Source organism: Lagenorhynchus albirostris, chromosome 12 (genome assembly GCF_949774975.1).
Source record: "Lagenorhynchus albirostris chromosome 12, mLagAlb1.1, whole genome shotgun sequence".
In the NCBI taxonomy this organism is placed as follows: Eukaryota; Metazoa; Chordata; class Mammalia; order Artiodactyla; family Delphinidae; genus Lagenorhynchus; species Lagenorhynchus albirostris.
The window spans coordinates 72167605-72191534 of NC_083106.1; the positions used below are offsets into that span (position 1 = coordinate 72167605).

The following is a 23930-nucleotide window of genomic DNA, read 5'->3' on the forward strand; positions in this document are numbered from 1 at the left end:
TTCAGAATTAGATGCTCCTTTAAGCATTTTGTGGTATTCCCACCTACTCCCTTTTTCAGGAAGGTCAGTAATTGGGAATACCACAAAATGATTTCTAGGTCATCTTTCCCTTTACTGGCAAAGCCACTTAAAAAAAATAAGTGTGTGAGTGAGTCAAGGAAGGAGAAAGGAAAACAGTGACTAAATTATATTGTTGCCCTACCTTGGTCTGCATATCGGTTTGGCTTGTGTATTCCTGATTTCCAGGTCAAAATGTTTTCTTCACATTTTTACAGGGAGCACTGAGGGCTGGGAAGCGTCAGAGGGTTTTTTAATGGGACAGCTTCGATGATGTGATTTAAAAAAAATTCCTTGGTACTAAATTGTAATCAGTATTAAATTGATGGCATGGATAATGGAAAAACAATTTTATGGATTTTCAAACCCAGTGTCTCTTCAACTCACACGCAATCAAGTTTAAAACCTCTAAAGTTAATCTTCATGAACTGTTCACCAGGAAAACTGCTGTGAACTGCCGTCAGGGTTGATGTGGTTGCTAGTGGAAAAAAGGAAGACAATGTAACTGGTGAAAAGGGAGGCTGCTTTTTGCATCTGTGTAGTCAACAGGTGAAGTCTTGTCCTACTTACTACCAGTAGCTATCATCTAACTTCTTTATAAATTTCTATCTTCATCCCTCCGTCTTCAGAACTGTTGGAGGGAGATCCATGTGAGTGAGCAGAGGTGGAAGGGGTTGTCACCTCAAAATGCTTCTATCTATTTAGATCTAAAATATGGCCCATCATTTAAAAAAAGGCACAAACCTTGTATTCTGGAAATTACTTTTTCTGTCTGCTGACTACCTTCTTAGCCTCTATACCTGTTCCCAGTTTGCATACTTTCCATTTCTTCTCTCCATCTGGGGAAATTTTCCCGTCCTACACTTATTACACTTCCTACTTTTCCCATGAAGTCCTCCTAGACCATTTTAGCTGTCATTGCTCCTGCAGTCACCTGAAGCTTTTGCAGAACACACCCCAAAATTTCGAACAAATTCTGCTTTTAGTGCTTGAGGCTACTTCACAGGCATGTCTTGTCTTTCTAACAAAACATTAAGCTTTGTTAAACTTTAAGCTGCTTCAAGAAAGGAATAGCTTATACTCCTGAATCTCCCCCAGCATCAAGCACAGCACCGACCATATTTTAGGTTAAGACCTTAGTTAATGATGAACTGAAACAAATACTGTATGCTAACACATATATATGGAATCTAGAAAAAAAAAAAGGTTATGAAGAACCTAGGGGCAGGCCAGGAATAAAGACGCCAATGTAGAGAATGACTTGAGGACATGGGGAGGGGGAAGGGTAAGCTGGGACAAAGTGAGAGAGTGGCATGGACATATATACACTACCAAACGTAAGATAGATAGCTAGTGGGAAGCAGCCACATAGCACAGGGAGATCAGCTCGGTGCTTTGTGACCACCTAGAGGGGTGGGATAGAGACACAAGAGGGAGGAGATATGGGGATATATGTATATGTATAGCTGATTCACTTTGTTGTAAAGCAGAAACTAACACACCATTGTAAAGCAATTGTACTCCAATAAAGATGTTAAAAAAAAGATGAACTAACCTTGAGTTACAGAGATTTTGCATAATAAATTATGCAAATTATTTGACTGTGGTGTTTCCTTTTGGGACCTTGACTGATACAAAATGATATCATATTTTAGGTGTAAAAAGGGACGTAGCCATTTTGAAAATGCTATGACTTTTTCTTTTGTGAAGCCAAGAATCCTTTTGTAAAATGGAGAATCACCTTCTAATTTATCATTTAAGCAATGTCAATAATTTTTGAGTTTTTTGTCATGACACTTTTTTATATTTTTAAAAAAGATAAAAAATTATATTAAATTTTTTTTATCTTTTTGTTGAAGTATAGTTGATTTACAATGTTTTAGGTATATAGCAAAGTGATTCAGCTATACATATATATTCTTTTTCAGATTGTTTTCCATTATAGGTTATTACAAGATATTGAATATAGTTCCCTGTGCTATACAGTAGATCCTTGTTGTCTATTTTATATATATATTAGTCTGTATCTGTCAATCCCAAATTCCAAATTTATCCCAACTCCCCTTCCCCTTTGGTAACCATAAGTTTGTTTTCTACATCTGTGAGTCGATTTCTGTTTTGTAAATAAGTTCATTTGTATCATTTTTTTAGATCCCACATATAAGTGATACCACATGATATTTATTATCATGACATTTCTACATAGAACTAAGGAAAATGAAAATGTTAAAACCATGGAAAAGGATGCAGTTCACAAATGGCAGTTTTCTGATGCCGTCTGATCACAGGTTTTGATGTGTCTGGGTTTGGTGGTCAGTTTATGAGTAGTTCAGTCCTCAGTTTCCCTCACTCCCTCAGTCTCAGAGCTTTTCTTTCTTCCTCCCTTGGCTTCCCCAAGGACCGGGTTGCATTCGAGCTCTGAGTGGGTATTGTGGACATCAGACTCTGGAACCCCTTTTGGTCTGAATGAGTCATTACGGTTTCCACCCTCAGAGAATTAGTCCCCGGTGGTCTAGTTGCTCTCTGTTCGATGACCTTTTATGGCATTGCTCTGTATGCTTCTTTAAATGATTTAAGTCTTCTGAAATTTCTTCCTTGAGTGTTTCCCAATTCATTCAAAACCTCAGAAAAGATTCTGATCTATTACATTGAGTAACCATGTCTGCTTAACTAAGTATAACCCCTAAAATAACAGAAAAATGGGTACTGTGTATGATTCAGAAATTTGTGAAGATAGAAGATTATAAATTTTTCCAGTAGTCATAAGTCTTAGATGATTGTCAGGGCTTGTTTGCAGAACAGCTGGAATTCATATTAAGTCCGTGATCTGCAGCTGAATCGGACATTGAGGTGAGCTCATGGAGGACCATGTGCCAATTTTAAGGTTGTACATACTTTCTGTGTAGCTTCCTAAGATTTCTTTACACATAGTGCTGCTGGTTTAGCACGCTTTGTCCTTTGCAGACATCTTACTAATCCATGTAACAGGTGAAGGCCAAAAAGAAACTGTCACCTGAGAGACCAAGGCTTTAGGTGGAGCTGACTTTCCTCCATGACAGCTGAAGACTGACAGAGCTAACAGGCAATGAGACGGATGCATGCCTTCAACTTGGGGATCAGGAAGGGGTGACGGAGAGGCTTAGGCATCAAGTCTCCCGCCTTGAGCATCTGCAATATTATCCAGTGACATTTTCTGACACTGAGACTGTCAGAGGCAAGGATACTGGACAGTGTTGCTGGTGAGGGAACCTGAGCACGTTCTCCCTTGTCTCCATCAGAGAGCTGTCTAGAGTCCCACGAGAGGACCAACTTCTGGGTTTAGGGCAGCCCGTTCCCATTTTCGGACTCCTTTAACTATTGGGAAATGTTCCTTTACACTTGGTATTTACATTTATTGTATTCAAATTTTCCTTTTGCATGTCTCCTTGAAACTTTTGCCCAGTTTATTTGAGAAACTTTGAGGACATTCTGGTATGCATCTCAACTTGGCGGATAGAACCCCTAAGGTGATAGGAAAAGGAGATCTTGAGTAAGACTTGACAGCTTGGGAAAGTAGAAGGATTATACATTTTATAAATTGTCATAAGTAGTATATTTTGCTACATAACCAACTTGATTTACTTATTTATGCCCCACCTCAATTTACAAATGATTTTACATCACAGCTTATATCACACATACATAAAATTCAATGATAATATAAAAATAGAAATAGAAACCCAAGACAAAGGGGAAGGAAAATACAAATATGCTACCCTTACAGAGTAACAGAATTGCTAGGATAGGGCTTCAAGTTAAACCCTTGGTCAAAAAGGTGAATGTAACCAATTAACGGTTCTCTTAGAGAAGAGGAAACAAAACACTTCTTCAGCAGAGGCAAAGCTTTGTTTCACACAGAGATTAAAAGAGACTCACTCAAGGACTCTACATAGTGACTCAGTAATATAGTGACTCTATATAAGACTCAGTAATGCTGAGTCTTTTTTTTGTGTGTGTGGTACGCGGGCCTCTCACTGTTGTGGCCTCTCCCGTTGCGGAGCACAGGCTCCGGTAATGCTGAGTCTTATAATAATCTATGTCCTCAACAAAGGTTCTAGAGTAAACAAGGACTTTTTTTTTAAATGGTTGTTACTCAAAGCAGCCTTTGATGAAAGCTAGCACGTTAACGTGAGCACCTGTGAAGTTATTCTGAAAGGAGCTAGACTTCACCTAGTGCTTAATTATATAATTTTTTGGAGGTAAAACTTGATTCAAAAATAGTATTCATAGCTTCTTAAATTACTTAATTTTTTTTAACATTTTGAAAATAATACATGTACAGACATGCACAGGTAAGTCAAATGATCCTGAACCATATAAAGAACTTGCCCGTGTCACCTCCTCTCCAGTTAATCCTGTGCCCCAGAAGTAGTCACATTGCTCTTTACTTCTTTTGGAATTGACTGTTCTAGTTTAAAATTACACTTTAATTTCTTGGTTTATCAACTTTAGATTATATCTATTAACCCAGTGATTTATGAGAAATTAAAAGACCTTTAACCCATCTATCTTTCCTTCTGTTTCCTAAATGTGTTAGTTATATTATTATTTGCAGTTTTTTTCTGGTACTTGTCTTTAGGGCTGTATTTCAATATATAAATTCTACAGAGCACCTATTAACTGCACACAGAGGAGAGTTTTAGCACACTTCCATTTCCACCTCATGCCCTTGGTCCTGATTCTATTTATTATACTGTTTTTACATTGTCAAAGGTTATAATATTTCCATTACATTCTGTAATTATATTGTCTTTCATTTTCTATATATGGTTTCTAAATGTTGAAACTGGCAAATAACATTTAATATATATTAAATTATATATATGTATTTGTGTGTGTGTATATATATATATATATATTACTATATATATCACTATATCACCGTATATGTAATGTGTCACTTTGGAAGCATGTAGTGTGATTAAACCCACAGAAAAGGAAATGCAAGTTTTTAAACAAACAAACACCTTCCCAATTGAGTTCCTTAAAGGAGATTATTTTAAGCACCAAGGTTAAATTGGTTTTCTTTCTAGCTTTGGTCTTTCCTTAGTCATACATACATGCGACTCTTTCCTCTTTTCCTTACTTCTATCCTCATTCTCAAGTAGATGGTTCTGAGAAAATCACAGCCTGAAGACTTCCACAAGCTCCCATCTATTCACTCCCCGCATCTCCATCCACATAAGTAACCTTTGCTCCTTTTATACGTCTCATCTGAATTCTCCCTGCTCCGAGCCAAGCCCAGCTCCTCTCGTTCTGTCTCCAATCCCATCCCCTTTTGCATATGCAAGCACACTGCTCCAGCAATTCCCCTTTTCATTCCTACTTCATCACTTTAATTTCCCCCTCTTGAGATATATGTATACGTATAGCTAATTCACTTTGCTGTACAGCAGAAATCAACACAACGTTGTAAAGCAACTATACTCCAATAAAAATTAATAAAAAAAATTTCCCCCTCTCTACTGGATCTTCCCATGAGCCTTCAAAGAGGATGTTATATTTCATAACAACAAAAAATTCTTTCCTGACCTCACTTTCTCCTCCAGCTACCCTTTATGTCTTCCTTGCTTGTCTAGTAAGAAAACTCTAAAGATTGACTAATACTCACTGCCGCCAATATCTTCCCAAGTTTCCACAGAACCGCTCTTATCTAGATCACTAATTACATTCATGTTGCCAAATCCAGTGGTCAACTTATTTGTCCTGTCTGCAGTTTTGATCACTGTTTCTTCCCTGAAACATGTTCTCTTTTTTGGCTTCCATGACATGATACTCCCGTGAATTTCTGCCTATTTCTGTGGTTGCTACTTCTCAGATTTGTTTGCTCCTTTCTTCTCATCTCTCTGACCTCTAAATGTTAGTACATCCCAGAACCCAGTTCTTAGATCTCTTCCCTTTGTCCATCTCTACTCACTTTGGAACTTTATCCAGCCTCATGTTTTTAAATAACATTTCTACCTTGATGATTCGTATGTATGTATGTGTATGTTTATATACGTATATATGTATTATATAAAAATAGCTCTCTTTCTCTCTCTTGTATCCTCTCCTGAAGCCAGACTTGTTTATCCAACTTCCTTCTCTATAACTCCACATGTATATCTAATTTCAAACCCAACATGTTCAAAACTGAAATCTTGGTCTTCTCCTCCATGTCTGTTTCTTTCAGCCTTCTTCATCTGAGGCAATGGCAGTTCTATCTGCTAGTTTCTCAGGTCAAAAATGTTGGAGTCACACTTGAGTCCTGTTAGCTTTACCTCCACAATGTACCTAGAACATGAACCCTTTCCACCCCCTCCTCTGCTACCACCCTGGTCTGACCCTCTCTCATACATCTCTTGTTTCCCTGAATCTTCCCTTCACCCCCTTCAGTTTATTTCCAGTACATCAGCTCAAGTGATAGATCATGTCACCCCCTCTGCCTGAAACTCTTCAGTAACTTCCTATTTTACTCAGTAAAAACTGATGTTTACCAATGGCCTCATAGGTCCCATGTAATTTGTCTCCTATTACCTCTTCTCCTTGTTTACTCTACTCCAGCCACAATGGCCTCCTTGGTGGTCCTAGAGCACAATGAGCATGCTCTTGCCTCAGGGCCTTTGCACATGATGAGCACCGCCCTCCCCCACCCCCCAATGCTCTACCCCAGACATCTGAATGGCTAATCCCTTACCTCTTCCAGGTCTTGACTGAGATGTTGCTTTCACAGTGAGGCTGACCTGATAAAACTACTTAAAGTTGCAACCCTGCAATATTCCCTGTCCTTGCTGGATAGCTATCTAACAGTCTAAATATTTCACTTATTTACCTTGTTCCTTATCTGTTTCCCTCTTACTAGAATGTGGGCTCCACGTGGGAAAGGATTTTTGTCTTTTCTATTTATTGCTGCAGAAAGTTCTTATTTTTTGAGATAATTTGTATTCCCAACTAGAAGCTGTTTTTCTTTGTATCTTTGATTAATTGATTTTTTAAAGAGTATGTATCTAGGTTTATCTCTTGAAATCCCTTCTCCTCCACTGGGTTGTTGGTGGCTCTTTCATATTGGATGATCTGTTTTTGTCTCTAGTGCAGAGAAATTTTCTTCTACCATTTCTTTTCTTTCTTTTTTCCCCTCCTTCTACATAGTCCCTGTAATCTCTTTCTCAGACACCTTTTGGTCATATGCCATGTCTTTTAACTTCTCTCTCATATTTTCCATTGCTTTAAATTTCCTCCCTTTTGGGAGATTGCCTTGATTTATCTTTCAGCTCACTGACTTCAGCTGTGTGTATTTTATTATGCAGTTCTTTCACTGCCTTTTTGAAAATATATTTTTAATAAGATAAATCTCTTTCTTGTTCTCTAATTGCTCTATTTTACATAGTAGTTTGTTATGATAAAAATAACATTCCCAAATGTCTCTGAAGATACTAATTCAGATTTTTGAAAAGACCTCTTCTGTTGTTTACCCCATGGTTAGTTACTTTATAATTTCATTTTAGCCTCTCATTTTAATGCTGTTAGTTTTCCTTACCTCTCCTGATAAGCCTTTATGGTCCACACGTATTTAACATAGGTGGCTGACAGGTATTTCCCCTGAAATTCAGTTGATTAGGTTTTCATAATACAACACATTGATTTTTATCTGGTTATAAATAAATGCATACCTAGTATATAAAATATATAAAATACAGGAAAATAAAGGAAGGAAAAAAGTCATGCATAAGTCATTACCTATAAATAACCACTGTTAAAATTTTTGTGTATTTTCTTCCTCGCATTTTCTAACATACACACACACACACACACACACACACACACACACACACACAGTGCCTACCTCTTGCTATTTAAGATACACCAGTACACTTTGGGAAAGACAAGGTCTCTGCTGTCATGAAGATTATAGTCTAGTAGCAGGAAAAGATAGAACTAAAACAATCACATAGATTAGGGCATAATTACAAATTGCTATAATCCAGAAAGAAAAAAGACATGGTTCTATGATTTCACATACAAAATAACAAAAGAAAACTGAGCTGAACTGGGGTGACAGGAATGCCTTCCTTAGGGACTTGTGATTATGTCCTGAGTGGCACTAAACTAGGTGAAGAGAGGGAGAAGATAATTTGATAAAGAAGAAATATATATGTATATATCCATCCCTGTGGTAGGAGAGAAAAGTGGCTCTAAAGAAGGAGAAAGAAGGGTGGCATGTGAGAACGAAGGAGAGTGGGGTAGGCTGCATTTAAGATTTTTGTCTTTATCTTAAAATCATTTGCAGGACTTTAAACAGGGGGCTTGGCATGATTCGACTTATGTTTTGAAAGGGTTACTCTGACTGCAATGAGGATAACTCATCAGTGGAACAGAGCGGCTGTTAGGACTCAAGTTAGGAGATTATTACAGTCATCCAGGTGAGACAGGATGATGACATAAACTGGTGTGGTGACATGGAAGTGGGGAGAAGCACTTAGAGGGAAATGTCACAGGTGCCTCTGGGATTTCTGACTAATACAATTAGATGAATGGGGGTGCTATACACTGCAGGGAACACTATCAGGGGGCCATGTTTATGGGGGGTTTTGAGTTCTGTCTTGCACATGTTCGATTTGCAGAACCTTTGAGACAGTCAAGTGAAGACAGTCGATTACTCATGTTTAAAACTCAAAGAGAGGTCTGAACTGGGTGGGCGATATACACTGAAGACTCATAGGCCTGGAGATGGGGAGCGAAGCTGTGGTCTGGGGAGTTGCTTAACATATGGAGCCTCTTCCACAAAAGATGGCACCAGCTAATACTGCATCAATAGTGCAAGGGTGCCTGTTTCCTCATGCCTTTGACTATACTACTTAGCATCGAGAAATTGTTTGATCTTTTCCAAATTGACAGATAAAACATAGTATATCCCTGTTACTTTGGCCTGAGTTTTTAAGTGGGGTTGAACATCTGTTTCTACATTCATTAACCATGAATTTTTTTTTTCTATAACTCTGAAATGTGAAAATATATTATTCTGGAGAGAAAGTGTGTAGATTCATTGGTTCTCAAACTGACCCTCAAATGGTTCAGAACCACTTATGGGGAGTTGTTCTGAACAAGGAAGTTTAATATTCCACTGGTTAGCCCAGCAAATATTTAACCACTGCTTTCACTGTCCCCTAAAGCCATCTCTCCCACAGGTTAACATGTCCTCAGTGCATTAACCTTTTGAGTTTCTGTCTTCTTAAATTGAGCCTGTGTGGCAGTGGTCATCCTGCTTTGGCTTCGGGGTCACCAGTGCAGCCCTGGACACATGTGGCATATTCTATGTTCCTCTTTTCTCCTTTTTACATGCCGTCTTCCTGCTTCTAATATTTTTGACTCACAAAACCAGGAAGATCTGGTGATGTTTCATGACACTGACTGAAACTCATTCCCTCTAATCTGCTGAGGTCTAGATATTCAGCTGGCCAATTATTTCTTTCTAATCACAGAAAACAACATCAGCAAATGTGTCGGGGGTGGGACTGGAGGTTGGGGAGGTAAAGGTGCACATCCAGGGCAGGCTGCTTCTCTTTGCTATCCAGGAGGTGTGGTTTAATCATTGAAAAGAATTCCTGGGCTGTCACTAGGGGGAGTGTGAGTCAAATTTTTCACTTGGAAAATGCCAGAAAGGGGGGTGGGAATGCTGGGACATAGAAAACACTGAAAACTTAGGAAGGAATTTGTGGGGTGGGTCCTGGCTTTTACATTGAGTGTAGGTCTGGACCCGCTGGACGCACAGCCCTTGGTGTGGGATTCATCTGCAGCCAGGAGCTCTAGGCAGAGCTGATGGTGGAGGCCAGGGATTGGGGGGGGGGGACCACACTCTTTACTCTTCCAGGGACAGGGAGGGATGTAGTGCTGGTAGGACGCCTGCGCACACTTTCTAAGGTAGGTGCATGCCACTTTGATCTTGCAGCTGATGTTCCGTGAAGGGAGATCCTTCACAATACAAGCTCAGGCACCGTGACATCAGATGGTAAATAAACATTTAATGAGTCCTGCTTGGTACAAACCACTGTTTTTTGTTTTGTTTTGTCTTTTGTTCTGTTTTGTTGAGCAGAGAAAGGTTTACTGCAGGGCCAAGCAAGGAGAATGGGGGACTCACGCTCATAAAACTGTTCTAAAGGCAACAGAGGGTAGATAGAAAAGTAGAGAAAAAAACAAATGATATAATCCTTGGACTTACAGTTTTAAGTCTTCTTTGGAAATCTGCAATATTTTCGTTTCCACCCTTGTCTCACTTTGTCAATATCTCCGTCTTTAAAATTTTCATCCTTTTGTCTCTGTGGCTGTATTTGAAAACAAGCTCAAGTCTGTTTCCCAGTTCAAAAGAGACTTTTCTTGATCTGACGTTGCTCCTTTACCCCCACCCTGCCCTATCGCTCTCCCCTTCCACAACCAGACGTCTTGAAAGTGGTCTCATGTCCATCACTGCTCATGAATCCCATCCTCAACTACACTTTGAGTTCTGCCCACATCACTCCATGAAACTCTTTGGTCCAAGTCATGGAAGATGGCACTCATTGGAAACGATCCCCCCTAGCCCCACCTCCAGCTACCCAGTTTCCTTTTACACAACCATGGGAAGTAATCTACCGTGTGTTATTCCAGAGATACAGCATATATATTCAATAAAACATATTAATATATCTTTTAATATCTCCTTCCACATAAAGATGCTATGCCAGGCACATGTTTTATACTTCCTTTTTAAATATGCAATGTACCTTGGTAACCTTTCCATATAAGGAAGTTTATTTATTTATTTATTTTTAAAGGGCAAGGTGTCCATCATATCGAGCTAATAAAATGTATTTAGCCAGCCTGCTTTTAATGGACATTTACTAGTTTTTGATAGTTTGCTCTTACAAACAATGCTGCAATGAATGAATATGAATATGTCACTCCATACTGGTGTGACAGTAACTGCAGGATAGATTCTGAGAATTGGGATTGCTGGGTCCAAGGTAGATGTGTTTGTAATTTTAATATATGTTGTTGAATCGTTATTACTCCAGCCAGAAATAAGGGTAAAATGCCCGATTCTCTACTGTGCTCAAAATTTTGCTTTTTGCTCATTTGACAGGTGAAAATCAGTATCTCTGAGTTTTAACTGGGCATCTCTTATGTTTAAGAGCTATTGCGGATTGACTATTTTCTAAATGTGGATCAGCTCATGTAACACATTCTTGATATTTCCAATAGCTCCCATCACGTTTGAGATACAGCTAAACTCCTAAGATGGTCTTTCCTTTCCCTCCAGCCTGCTTTGTCACTGCACCCTCTTCCCACACTCAGCCCTACAGGCTCACCGAGTGGCTTTCTGTTCCTGGAACACTACTCTCTTGCCTCCCATCTGCTGTGTCCTCCCCCTCCAGGTGGCATGCAGTAAACTATTGTCTCACCTCAGGGAAGTCCTCTGTGCTTTCCACTTCCAGATGCCCTGCACTTAGATCTATTAGGTCCTTGTGATTTCTCCATTTCCAGCATGACTCTTGACAGGGTGTTGGCCCTTAATAAATATTTGTTGAATGGATGAGAGGCTGAATAGCCCTACCACTAAACAGACATTGTAAGCAGGATTTCTAAGCAGGATTTCAGCTGCTGAATGAAAATTTCTAGATACACTTATCCTTATTCTGTTGCTACCCATGCACTTTCTTTTGTCTCTCTTTTCCTTTTCTTTTTCTCCCTAAATTAAAAACAACCATGGAAATAAATTCCTCTCAAAGTCCATGCAATTCAAAGTCATTTTGCTTTGAGAAGTGATGGTTCAAAGGAGTATGCTCTTTGCGGTGGCTTTCATTAAAGAAAAGATCAAATTTTTGAGACACTGTATAGGTTTAACTTTCTCTTAATGGGAATGGAAAATAGTTGGCTGTTCATTGGTAGGAGCCGTTACTGCCTGACTTGTTTGCACTGAACACGAGGGCTCAGAGCCCGGTTCTCTTCAGTACAGAGGGGCTTCCTGGCTCTAGCTGGGCTCCAAGCAGAACTAGCTCCCACATCATTCTTTAGGGAGTGTCTCTACTGTTAAGGAGAAGGCTACCACCCCTCAGCAAGCCTGGTTGCTGGTCCCATCTCACACAACATTGGGCCATAGGACTGCAAAGTTCTCTCATCAGCAAAGCAAGGGGTTCAGACTGGTTAGTTGCTAAGCTCCCCATTAGTTCTGACATTCTTTAATTTAAAATATTTTTTGGGTGTGGAGAAAAGGAAACCTTCTTACAATATTGGTGGGAATGTAAATTGATACAACCACTATGGAGAACAGTATGGAGGTTCCTTAAAAAACTAAATATAGAGCTACCATATGATCCAGCAATCCTACTCCTGGGCACAGATCTGGAGAAAACTATAGTTCAAAAAGATACATGCACTCCAATGTTCACTGCAGCACTATTTACAATAGTCAAGACATGGAAACAACCTAAATGTGCATTGGCAGAGGAATGGATATAGAAGACATAGTACACCTATACAATGAAATATTGCTCAGCCATAAAAAGAATGAAATAATGCCATTTGCTGCAACATGGATGGACCTAGAGATTATCATACTAAGTGAAGTCAGACACAGAAAGACTAATACTATATGATATCACTTATATGTGGAATCTATAAAAACGGTACAAATGAACTTATTTACAAAACGTAAACAGACTCACAGATGTAGAAGACAAATGTATGGTTACCAAAGGGGAAAGGAGGGGAGGGATAAATTAGGAGATTGGGATTAATATATACACATGACTACATATAAAATATATAACTAGTAAGGACCTACTGTATAGCACAGGGAACTCTACTCAATATTCTGTAATAACCTATATGGGAAAAGAATCTAAAAAAGAGTGGCTATGTTATATGTATAACTGATTCACTTTGTTGTACACCTGAAACTAATACAACATTGTAACTCAACTATACTCCAATAAAAATTTAAAAAATATATATTTTTTCCATTAGGATCCACTAGAATATTTGACATTTTACAGGGGAAAACACTGTTTTCTAAGAATTCCATTTTACTAGGCATGATCATTCATTCATTCATTTCCCAATGGTTCCACACCCACCCTTGGGCAAAACGATGTCACATTAAACAGTAAAACCAAATATTACCAGCTAACGACAGCCATCTTTTTAAGCAGGAACTCCATTCCCTTGAAAATCTCACCTGTATATTTTCTGGGACACACTGACAGGTGTCTTCTGAGAGTCCAGGATCCCTGGGAATCATTTCCGGCCCCCACGGCTATTCCAGGCATAGAGGGAGCCTGAGGTTCTCCAGCATTGCTGCCCTTGTCTCTGCAAAGCTGGGAATCCTCTTCCCCGAGTGTCATTATCTCCTCTGAGCCGAAGCCTGAGGAAACAAGATGCAGCAGCTGTTGCTGAGAACGAGGTGACACAAGGGCCACAGTCTCTCTTAGGCTTCACGGTTCAGCTCCTTGGTCATCTTTGCACGCACCAGTATTCTTACTCCTCCTGAGGATGCGGACTAAAGCCTGTTCTAAGATGAGGTGACATGTTCTCTGAAAACAAGCCAAGGAAAAGTTAAGATAGACCTGGATAGATCATAGAATTTAGTTTATTTATTGAACACCTGCTGTGAGCTAGGTTCTAGTTCACGCACTAGAAGTAAGGCAGGGTTTCCAACTGTGGGCATGATATAGAGTGTTGGTTTTTTGTTTTTTTCTTTTCAGGGGGACTCTCAGCCCCTACCTAGATCCGTGATTGTACGACAGACAAAGGAATTTGGGCTGGGAGTGGGGGACAGTTCACTTAGCTTCACCTGCCAGTTGTATTGGATTCAGTTTTGGCCAGCCAGGACCTTTTCTACAAATTCATTCAACAAACGCCTCAAAAGTGTTTTTGTAAAAATATCTCTTTGAGTCAGGCACTGTGTTTTTTTTTTTTTTAATAGATCTTTATTGGAGTATAATTGCTTCACAATACCGTGTTAGTTTCAGTTGCACGACAAAGCAAATTGGCCATATGCATACACGTGTCCCCATGTCCCCTCCCTCTTGAGCCTCCCTCCACCCTCCCTATCCCACCCCCTAGGTCATCGCAAAGCACCTAGCCGATCACCCTGTGCTATGCGGCTGCTTCCCACCAGCCAACTATCTTACATTCGGTAGTGTATACAAGCCGATGCTACTCTCACTTCACCCCAGCTTCGCCCTCCCACCCTGTGTCCTCAAGTCCATTTTCTATGTCTATCTCTTTATTCCTGCCCTGCAACCAGGTTCATCAGTACCATTTTTCAGTGGTTAGGACTCTGCACTCTCACTGCCAAGGGCCCGGGTTCGATCCCTGGTGGCAGAACAAAGATCCCACATGCTGCACGGTGCAGCCAAACAAACAAACAAACAAACAAAAAAACCCAAAAAACCCCACAGTAAACTAAGGTGTGTAAAATACGGCTACTGCTCTTAACAGCTTATATTCACATAAATAAGTGTACAAATAAGCATGAGTGATACATGTCAAAGTGAAAACTTAAAAGATTAACGTCAGGGGCTTCCCTGGTGGCGCAGTGGTTGAGAGTCCACCTGCTGATGCAGGGGACACGGGTTCGTGCCCCGGTCCGGGAAGATCCCACATGCCGCAGAGCGGCTGGGCCCGTGAGCCATGGCCGCTGAGCCTGCGCGTCCGGAGCCTGTGCTCCGCAACGGGAGAGGCCACAACAGTGAGAGGCCCTCGCGCGTGTACCGCAAAAACTGAAAAAAATTAAAATTAAAAGATTAACGTCAATTATGGAACTATCATTTGCAGTAGCCAAGTGAAAAGGGGATTCAGGGGGCCACCTAGTGCAGCTGGGTCAGGAAAGATGGGGAGAGCCTGGCCTGTGGAAACGGGGCCTAGGGAGAGTCAGTCATTCACTCAATCAACAAACATGCACAAATAAAGGCTGCAGGCCCAAAGTGAGGGGTGTAAGGGTATATGAGGACAGGGGTAGGAGAGCCAAAGAGAAAGCACGTGACACCAGATCAGGAATGTTTTTAACCGATGGTAGAAAATCATGATGCCACTTTATTAACAATGGTAAAGTTATGTGCAAAAATTGAGAAAGCAGGAGTCCCCTGGTGGCCTAGTGTTAGGATTCCGGGCTTTCACTGCTGTGGCCTGGGTTCAATTCCTGATCATGGAATGGCATGGCCAAAAAAAAGGAGAAGGCAAGGAAGAGTATAAAGTACTTTAGGTTTTATTTGATCGAATCAATCCTGTGTAAAAGCATTCTGATACTTAAAAAATTAGTTTTGTTTTTCTGGAACATTGACGTATATAGAACTCTTGAAAAATCCTGACTATACATTGGGTTTTACTGGTGTGCTATTTCTGAATCATGCTGGGTTTCTCCCCCCCAGTGCGTTTCCCCAAAATTCACATATGTGGTATTGACCATCCCCTTGAGACTCTAAACGGGCGAGTGCTCTAAGTGGGTAGAGGCATGCTGACCCACGCTGCGGGCAGAGGCCAGGGGAGGAGAGGCATAATTGCGGTGGTCTGGGAGACATAGGCTGTCTCCTGTGGAAGGGCCGTGGCTATCACTTAGAAATGGCATCTCTCCAGAGGTGCAGCAGTGTCAAACACAAAGCCGGACGTGCTTCCAGAGCCACATGGGAGGAGAAAGGGTTACTCTAACCTAGGCCATGGGTGCTGTGTTTGCCTTGGAGGGTTTTACTTCTCCGGGTTTCCCATACTTATCAGCTGCAACCCTCTGGGGTGTGGTTCTCCAAGGATTTTGCCCCCGATATCGTTGAAGGCCTTTCTGTGCACTCACTAGTCCATTCCAAAGGAATTACACTAAGAGAATCTTCTGATTTCAAATTTGTATTTTTTATCTGGATAATAATATGTTCATCAAATAGTTATTATGGTTGCCTTTGAGGAGTTAAGACTTTAAAGTTTAATACAAAAGTAGCATAAAAGCAAGTATATGTACATGTACATGTATGTATGTATGTATTCATATGTATTTGATTTTACACATTTTTATACATAAAATCAAACTCAAGGGGACAGAGCCTTTCATCCCATAATTGGAATCTCCTCCAATAAGAAAATGCATCTTTTTATGACTTACAAACTTGACATTTGAATCTTTTATATTTTGGTAGGAAGTAAGTCAGAACTCCAAAAAGATTTTTCTGGAGGCTGTCCTGTTCACAGGTCATAGGTCAGAAACCTATCAGACCCCACAGAAGAAGGACAGTGGCTCCTCCCTTCTTTTGGCTACTGCAAATCCCCTTGAAGCTCCCCGGTTGCTGAGAGTAATTCTAAACCTGTGCGTATGGAAGCTGCCAACATCACTAGTAGCATCATAAAGAAGCATGTACATGCTCCTTCAGGGTATTTCATTCCAAGAATGTGGTTTCTTTCTGTATGTGGTTTCTTTTAAATGTGCAATGCATTACTGCCCAGGTTTGGGAGAGGAAAAAAATAAAGACGGATACATGTAATTAAAATAAAACTAGGGCCATAGAAGACTGTTTATAGAACAGTAAAATGTTATAAAAAAAATCAGAGGATCGCAGCCCCTCACCCCCAAAGGAGAAACCATTATTTTTCTTCTATATAATTTATGCAGTTACAAAGCTGCATGCACCCTGGTGACAGGTCTCCATAGGCGGAGGCAGGCTGCAGTGTCAGTGCCTAGGGTTGTGGACAGTCTTCTGACACGCTCACCTGCCGGAGACAGCTCTTACTTCTCTCCCTGCGCTTGGTGAAGGGAATCATTCTCAACTGAGAAGGACTGAACTGAGATCCTGAGAACGTACTGCTCAGGGTGTGAAGCAGAGTCCACTGGCTAGAAGTGTGGGTCATATTTAACAAACCAGACAAAAACTAGCTGTCACTATCTGGACTCCCACCCCACTCCCCTCATGCTTTGATCAATTTAATCCTGAGGTGTCAGTAAGAAACGAGAAGGAGAGATTAACCAGTAGCAACAAAAAGTCAAAGATGATGCCTTAATTTATGGCTGTAGCATCACAGGGTCAGTTTGTTTCCCCCAAGTGCCTTTCAAATTCAAGAGGCCGAGCCAATCAGAGCCTGTTCTTTGGGACAACGTTTATTTCCATCATTAGCCAAGTGAGCGGGGGTTATTTTTGCAGGGGCTTATAAAGGCCGCCGAAGCTTGCTTGGTATTTTCTAGCAATTTCTTAAAGCATCTGGATAAGCTTCCCTTCTTCCTCTTACTGCTCCCCACCCCACGGTTTCCAGAACTCTATCCCTCCTTCCTCTCTCAAGAGTAAATCATTACTTCCTCTCAAGAAGGACAGGGTGTCTGACCTTAGGGACCACGGGCATGTCACGTGGAGGCATGTCAAGCTGCCCCTATGGCTCACCTCGTCTCCCTATCTCCAGGATGGAGCCCAGAGCTGGGGTCATCACACAGGAGCTTTAGCAAGCTTACGTGAAGCTCTGATCAGAGGGGATATTTGGAGACACTCACAAAGTTCCATCTTGAATCCTCATGTGGTCCTCTGTTAAGAATGTTTTCCCTTAAATGTTGAGAGATGAGTCATAGATAGCAAAAGTGAGAGCTGGAAAAAATGACCCTCCCTGGAGACCTGGCAGTGAAAGTTCTGCCTTCAAAGCAAGTTCTTCATGGAAAATGTCCTTTCTCAAGTAGTACCAAATATACTAATTATGCAAGCAAACTTTGGATTGGCCATTGCTACCCAAATGTGTCAGCCTGCCATTCTGTGACTGCTGGAAATGCCATTTGCACAGTCTGTTTTTCTCCTAGGGCTTACTGACACACACAAGAGCAACGCCGAGGCCTTCCCAACTACAACATGTTAAGTATCAGTTAAACTTAGTGTTGTCTTGACCACAGTCCTAAGAGTCTGGCCCTACGTTGCCAAACAGGAATGCAAACTTGGCCCACTGTTCCCTGTCTTTTTACAGATGCTGTCACCCCTTGGATTCTTCTGTTCCAACTAAGTGCAGACCATTACACAGAGCGGGAGGCATTCAGCAAAAGCAAGAACATTCCCACACATGTGTGCATTGTTTTAAGTGAGCTGCGTAAGAATATATTTAAGGTAACTCAAGAGTCTGAATCCTGGAAGATTTGCTATTAAGGGTATCTTTTGCATAACCATTCTTTAAATTTTGATGACCCAGGTGTAATGTGTACAATTCTTTTCTATGGACAAAGCATTTGGTTAACTGGTCTTTGACTGGGGGATACCTCTTACAGCATTACGGCAGTGTAATTCCTTAGAGCATTATGTGTGCTTGATTTACTCTGGGGGAAAACATCCCTTTCATTTTCTTAGAGACATTTAATTAATAAATGAACCCAGATACTTAGATTTTTTTATTCTCTAAAAATAGGCTTTTCAAATCTGCAGGGGCTAGAGAGGAAAAAGATGATATAGAGGTGGGTTCACTTGTCTTCAGAACATCTCAAACTCGATATGGTCCAAACTGGACCTTCCACCCCTAAACCCATTGTTCCTTCTGTGGTCCTTCTCCGTGACTGGCTCTACAGCAGGTTGGAAATGTCTCCTTGGTTACCAAAATCCCACCATTTCCAAATTTAAAACCTCTCTGTCCCATCTCCTCCGCCATGGCTTTAATTCAGTTCCTTCCTATCTCTTTCCCTGTTGGTCTCCTCACTTCTCCATCTCATATTCGCCCCTCCACACTGCAGCTGGGATCATCTCCCAGAAAGGCCAACTTGAGAGTATCACTCAAAGGCTCAAAATCTCTCAGAGGCTTTTCACTGCCCATAAGAAAAGACCTTCGTTATTAGAATGACACAGAAAGCCCTCTGTGAGCTAGTTGTCTCCTCCCCTGTTTCACATCTTGCTATTGTCCATTCTTAGCCCTTTGTTTCAGAAATACTTAACCAATTGTAATTTCCCAAATCTTTCATTTTGCTTCTTGCTTCTATGCCTTGGAATGCTCGGGATGTTTCTCCATTTTTGTGTTGAATAAACTCCTACTTATCCTTCAAAATCCTACTCAGGCATCCCTGCCTCTTTAAGCCTTTTTCTGTATGTTGAATCTTCTTGTTTTATTGTGTGTATTATTCCGTATTGTAAATAAATGCTGGTTCATATATGTACTTCTTTCTTTATTTGAAAATCATCTGGCATGGTTTATAGTAATTGAATTGAATATGGTGAAGAATTTTAATGAAATTGCTACTGCAGAAAAAATACCTGAGAACTTAATCCTCAATCATGTTGCCTAGAAGGTGACATTATTGGACTTGGAAGCCAGACACATAGACTCAAGCTTAGGGGTCTATTACATCTCAGATTGTACCAAGTAATATACTGAGTGTGAGTGAGTTTACAGAAATATTTGTAAATAGCTGCCTGCCAGGTACCAACTGGTAATACAAAGCGAACACTTCATGGGTAATAATTAATATGCTCACTACTTAATGACTTTCCTTTTATTTTTAATGAAACTCAACCTTTGCACGTAGACGTGCGGCTTATTAGCACACCTTCATGTAGTACGTGTTATTATTGTTTGCCTCCATTACTTCTAGTCTTTCAAACAGTTACACTGGCTATTCCTTACTTCTGGTTTTTTATAAGTTCAACATTTCTATGCCTTTATTGTGTTAAAGTATTTCCTCACTCTCTACCTGTGGACATTCATCAGAGTCACAGTTTTACCGTTGGATGGGATTGTTAAAACATCATCTGATTCTTTTCTTTTTAAAGTAACAGAGCAAAGCGAGAAGCAGGAAAGTATTTCGTGTGACCTTGTGTAGCTGGTTGGCAGCTGAGCCGAGATCAGCTGTCTTGAGACGTCCTTCCAAGCTTGCTGCCCTTTCCAGCGCCCAGGCGGTCTCCTTCCATTGGCTTCTTCACTGATATCTTCCTCCCAACCTCTTTCGGAGAAGTCAGTTCACTTCACCAGATAGTACCTGTTCTTCCTGTTTCCTTTCTGCTTCTGGTTATTGGCGGGGGGGGGGGGGGAGTTGGACCTGATGGAATTTTCTAGATTTCATCTTTCATATTACTTCTATAAAAGTCAAAATGCTACTTTTACTGTAAAATGCCCGTGACTTGGGTAAGGTTTTTGCTTTCCCTTATTTGATTTTATGGTTTTCTTGTATTCTTACTGGGTATATTTTATGTTTATTTAGACCATCTATTTTTTATTTGTGTGGTTAAAATATGTGATCCTTTTCATTTTTCCTTCCTTCAGATTTTCCTTAATATAAAACAATCCTAGATTTTGGTTAGCACGTACCATTTCCTTATAAAATGTTATGGGATATCAATATTCTTCAGTTAAAAGAAGAACTCCTTTCATAGAATTCTTGAATCTCAAGGTCAGAAGACTTATGCTCCAAGATAATTTCCAATGCTTCCATTCCCTTTAAACACCCTCCCTCTGTGTTCAGCCTTTGCTTGAAGATGTCCAAAGTTAGGGAGCTCAGTATTTCTATGAAATTCCAACTGCCTCGGGACACACTACCTTTTAAAATCTTCTTCTCGATCCAGTTGAATCAGTCTCTCTCAGTAATATAATTCTGGGTTCAGAGCCATAAAAAACAACTCTAGCTCTGCTTCAGCCAACTGATCGTGTATTTGAAAGTGGCTTTCATTTCCCCCATGCCTGGTCTTCCTCAGGCTAAAACAATCCCATTTCCTCCAAACCACTGTCCAATAATTTGGTTTTAAGTTCCCTCATCATCCCAACTGCCTATTAAAGGCCCAGAACTTACACATGTATCTATTCTTTTTCAGATTCTTTTCCCATATAGGTTATTACAGAGTACTGAGTACTGTTCCCTGTGCTGTACAGTAGGTCCTTGTTAATTATCTATTTTATACACAGTAGTGTGTATATGTACCTGTATAGCTGAATCACTTTGCTGTACACCTGAAACTAGCACAACATTGTAAATCAACTATATGCCAATAAAAAAAAAAAAGGCCCAGAACTGACTGCAGTTCCCCAGGTGTATGCTGACCAGAGAGGCCAGCTCTCCCCTTATTCCTGATCTGTGCAGTCATGCTTTTCATGTGGGGCAACTTCCTGCCACCTCCTACGGAGCAGTTTGTTATGGGGTGAATTGCGTCCTCTGCAAAAGATAGATAGAAGTCCTAACCCCTAGTACCTCAGAAGGTGGCCTTGTTTGGAGACAGGGTTTTACAGAGGTCACTAAGTAAAATGAGGTCTTTAGGGCGGGCCCTAGTCCAACGTGACTGGCGTCCTTATGAAAAGGGGAAATTAGGACACAGAGACAGACACACACAGAGGGAAGATGCTGTGAAGGTGCAGGGAGGAGACGGCTACGTGACTGGAATGATGCATCAACAAGACAAGGAACACCAAGGATTTTTGGCAAACGCCAGAAGCCAGAAGAGGCGAGGAAGAATTCTCCCTTAGAGCCACAGAGAGAGCACGGCCCTGCCAACACCTTGATTTCCAATTTCTGGCTTCTGGAACTGTGAGACAACCAATTTCTCTCGTTTTAAGTCACTCAGTTCTTGGTACATTGTTGTGGCAGCCCTGGGAAGATGACACATTGTTCTTTCACCAAAGCTCCCTGCTTTTTATCCCTCGTCCTGTAATCTTCCTTTCCCTTCTCTCGAATAATATCCTGGTCTTTCCAATCCATGTAAAAAGCTCTTTATTTATTCTAAGTTTCATTTTTGTTTCATTTGGCTCATTACTTAAGCCAATTGAGATCTTTTATGTCCTGTTTCCATCACGTGGGTATTTGTTATCTGTTTCAACTTAGAACCTCCTAGAGTTGCTGGGAGTCCTTACTCAAAACATTGGTAAAAGCATTGAATGAGATATTTACAACAGACACTCCTGAAATTCCCTTTAGGTTGACACTGACTTTCTTTACTGCTGTTGTTCAACCTGTTTTAAATGCACCTAACATCCTTGATCCAATTTATAATTCTCTGTTTTGGATACAAGACAAAATACTATGAAAGACATTGTCTAACATCTTGCTGCAATCAAGATACGCCGTTCTATATCCTTCTTCTTTGCCAGTTTAGTAGCTCTGCCAACAATTAGTTTAATCTGGGATGATTTATTTCTTATTATCCCTACTTTCTTTTCATTTTGAACTTGATTTTCTAAGTCAACTCAAACCAAGCTTTTAATAATTCAGTCAAGAATCTTGCCCCAAACACCTATCAAATCTTTCGGTTTATGCTTTGTGGAATCTGTCTCTTCTCTTTGGAAATGGGAACCACAATTTTCTTCTGTGTTTTCTGGCTACGCAAGGACTCAATTCAGAGAACTCATTTGCATCCTCCAAGCCTTTCCTCCACCGCCTCCAAATATTCATATGTATTTTGTCCAGATCATGAGACTTAAGTTCTTATAATTTCTACACTTACCTTGGTCTTAATTCACTCTTATCATTATTTCTTCTGACCTTTTCAGGCTGAAGATTGTTTTTGACAGCGAAGATGGAAGACATGAGTTTAAAGTCCTATGCATATATGATGCATATAATGCATATATAAACATCTGATAATAATTACATCTTCATGTTCTTACATTTGTAAAATAATAAAAGCATTTTGATACATACTCCATTCTGTAGGTGGGCAGATACCATTATCACATATGTTCTCTTAAATTTTTACTTGATGCAAGGATCAGTCACTGAATATTTTCTTTTAAGCATCCTTTTCTCAAGTTTGACTACAATTTCTCTTGCCAAGAAATAAAGATTTGTTTCTACTTGATAAAGTTTCAGAATGTCCTGGAACAGCCTGGTACATTTTAAGTAGATAATTTTAGAAGAGGGCAGAATGTAGGTCAATACCAAAATATGTTACACGCATTGTCATATGCGTTGTTTGTGAGACTGTGTACCACACCAGAGATAGCAAATTCTGTATATAATACGGCAAGATACCCAGGGCTTAACTGTTTAAGGAGCATCACATAAAATTTGAGTTCACAGGAAATCAAGTTCAAAATACATGCTTTGTCATTGGTAAGGCATCTGTAAGAGGCATTGGACCCAGGAGTAGACTGTCCTCGTCATATTTTGGAAATTATTAGCCAGATCTGCCTGTTACTTAAAGTAGGACGTGAGAGCCAGATGATTAAAACCTGACACTAGGCCCTCCACACTGCAGCTGCAGCTGGGCAAGCAAGAAATAGCACAGAGAGAGAATGGGAAGATGCAGTTCTCAGACACTCTTCAGGCAAATGGTTGGAGTCAGCGCCGGGGAACCCAGAGCAAGTCATGCTTCAATTCAACCAATATTTATTAGGTAGCTGCTTTGTGCCAGACATTGTGCTAAGTGGGGGCAGTCCAGGTAGGCAATGCGTAACGCAGACACTTGGCTGGTGTCTAGCATCAGATCTTTACTCCCTAAGAAGCAGTCTTGGAAAGATACATGCAGGACCCCAGGCCTTTCAGGGGAGCTAGGATCCCAGGAAGGCATCAGAATGAATAGGGAAGTGATCACGCGGGGAGGGCTCAGGGGCAGGGTGTTATCAGATGAGCACTCTGTTAGGTAAGTAGGGATGTGACTTACACAGCATAGCAGGCATTTAGGGGTCACCCTTTTGTCACCATAGCCTCAGTTCAACCGTGACTAGAGTGCCTGGCAGAGCATCTATATTTTAATTCTGGCCAGATTGGATGAAGGTGTCCAGTGGTGAAAGGGACAAGACGATGAGGGAGGCTAAGGTTGTTTCTGAATCCCTTAAACTAGGAACTAGGAACTTGAGCCTGTTGGTGTTTTCTAAGTCACCAATGATTGTCTGCATTATTTTTCTTGCATCTGTTAGCATCAAATTGTGGATGAGATGGCTCAAAACTACTCATTAGAGTTGTAGATGCC

General features: G+C 40.6%; 1 long non-coding RNA gene across 1 annotated transcript in view; it reads right to left on the bottom strand.

Annotated features, from left to right (window-relative positions):
• Positions 1–10304: 10304 nt before the first annotated feature.
• The window catches only part of LOC132530821 (uncharacterized), a 112199-nt gene continuing 98573 nt past the window's right edge, over positions 10305–23930 (bottom strand). The window contains exons 3-4 of the long non-coding RNA XR_009543903.1: positions 13286–13471; positions 10305–10394 (exon numbers count right to left, since the gene is read on the bottom strand). This is a non-coding gene — a long non-coding RNA (uncharacterized LOC132530821). The remainder of the gene's footprint in view (positions 10395–13285; positions 13472–23930) is intronic.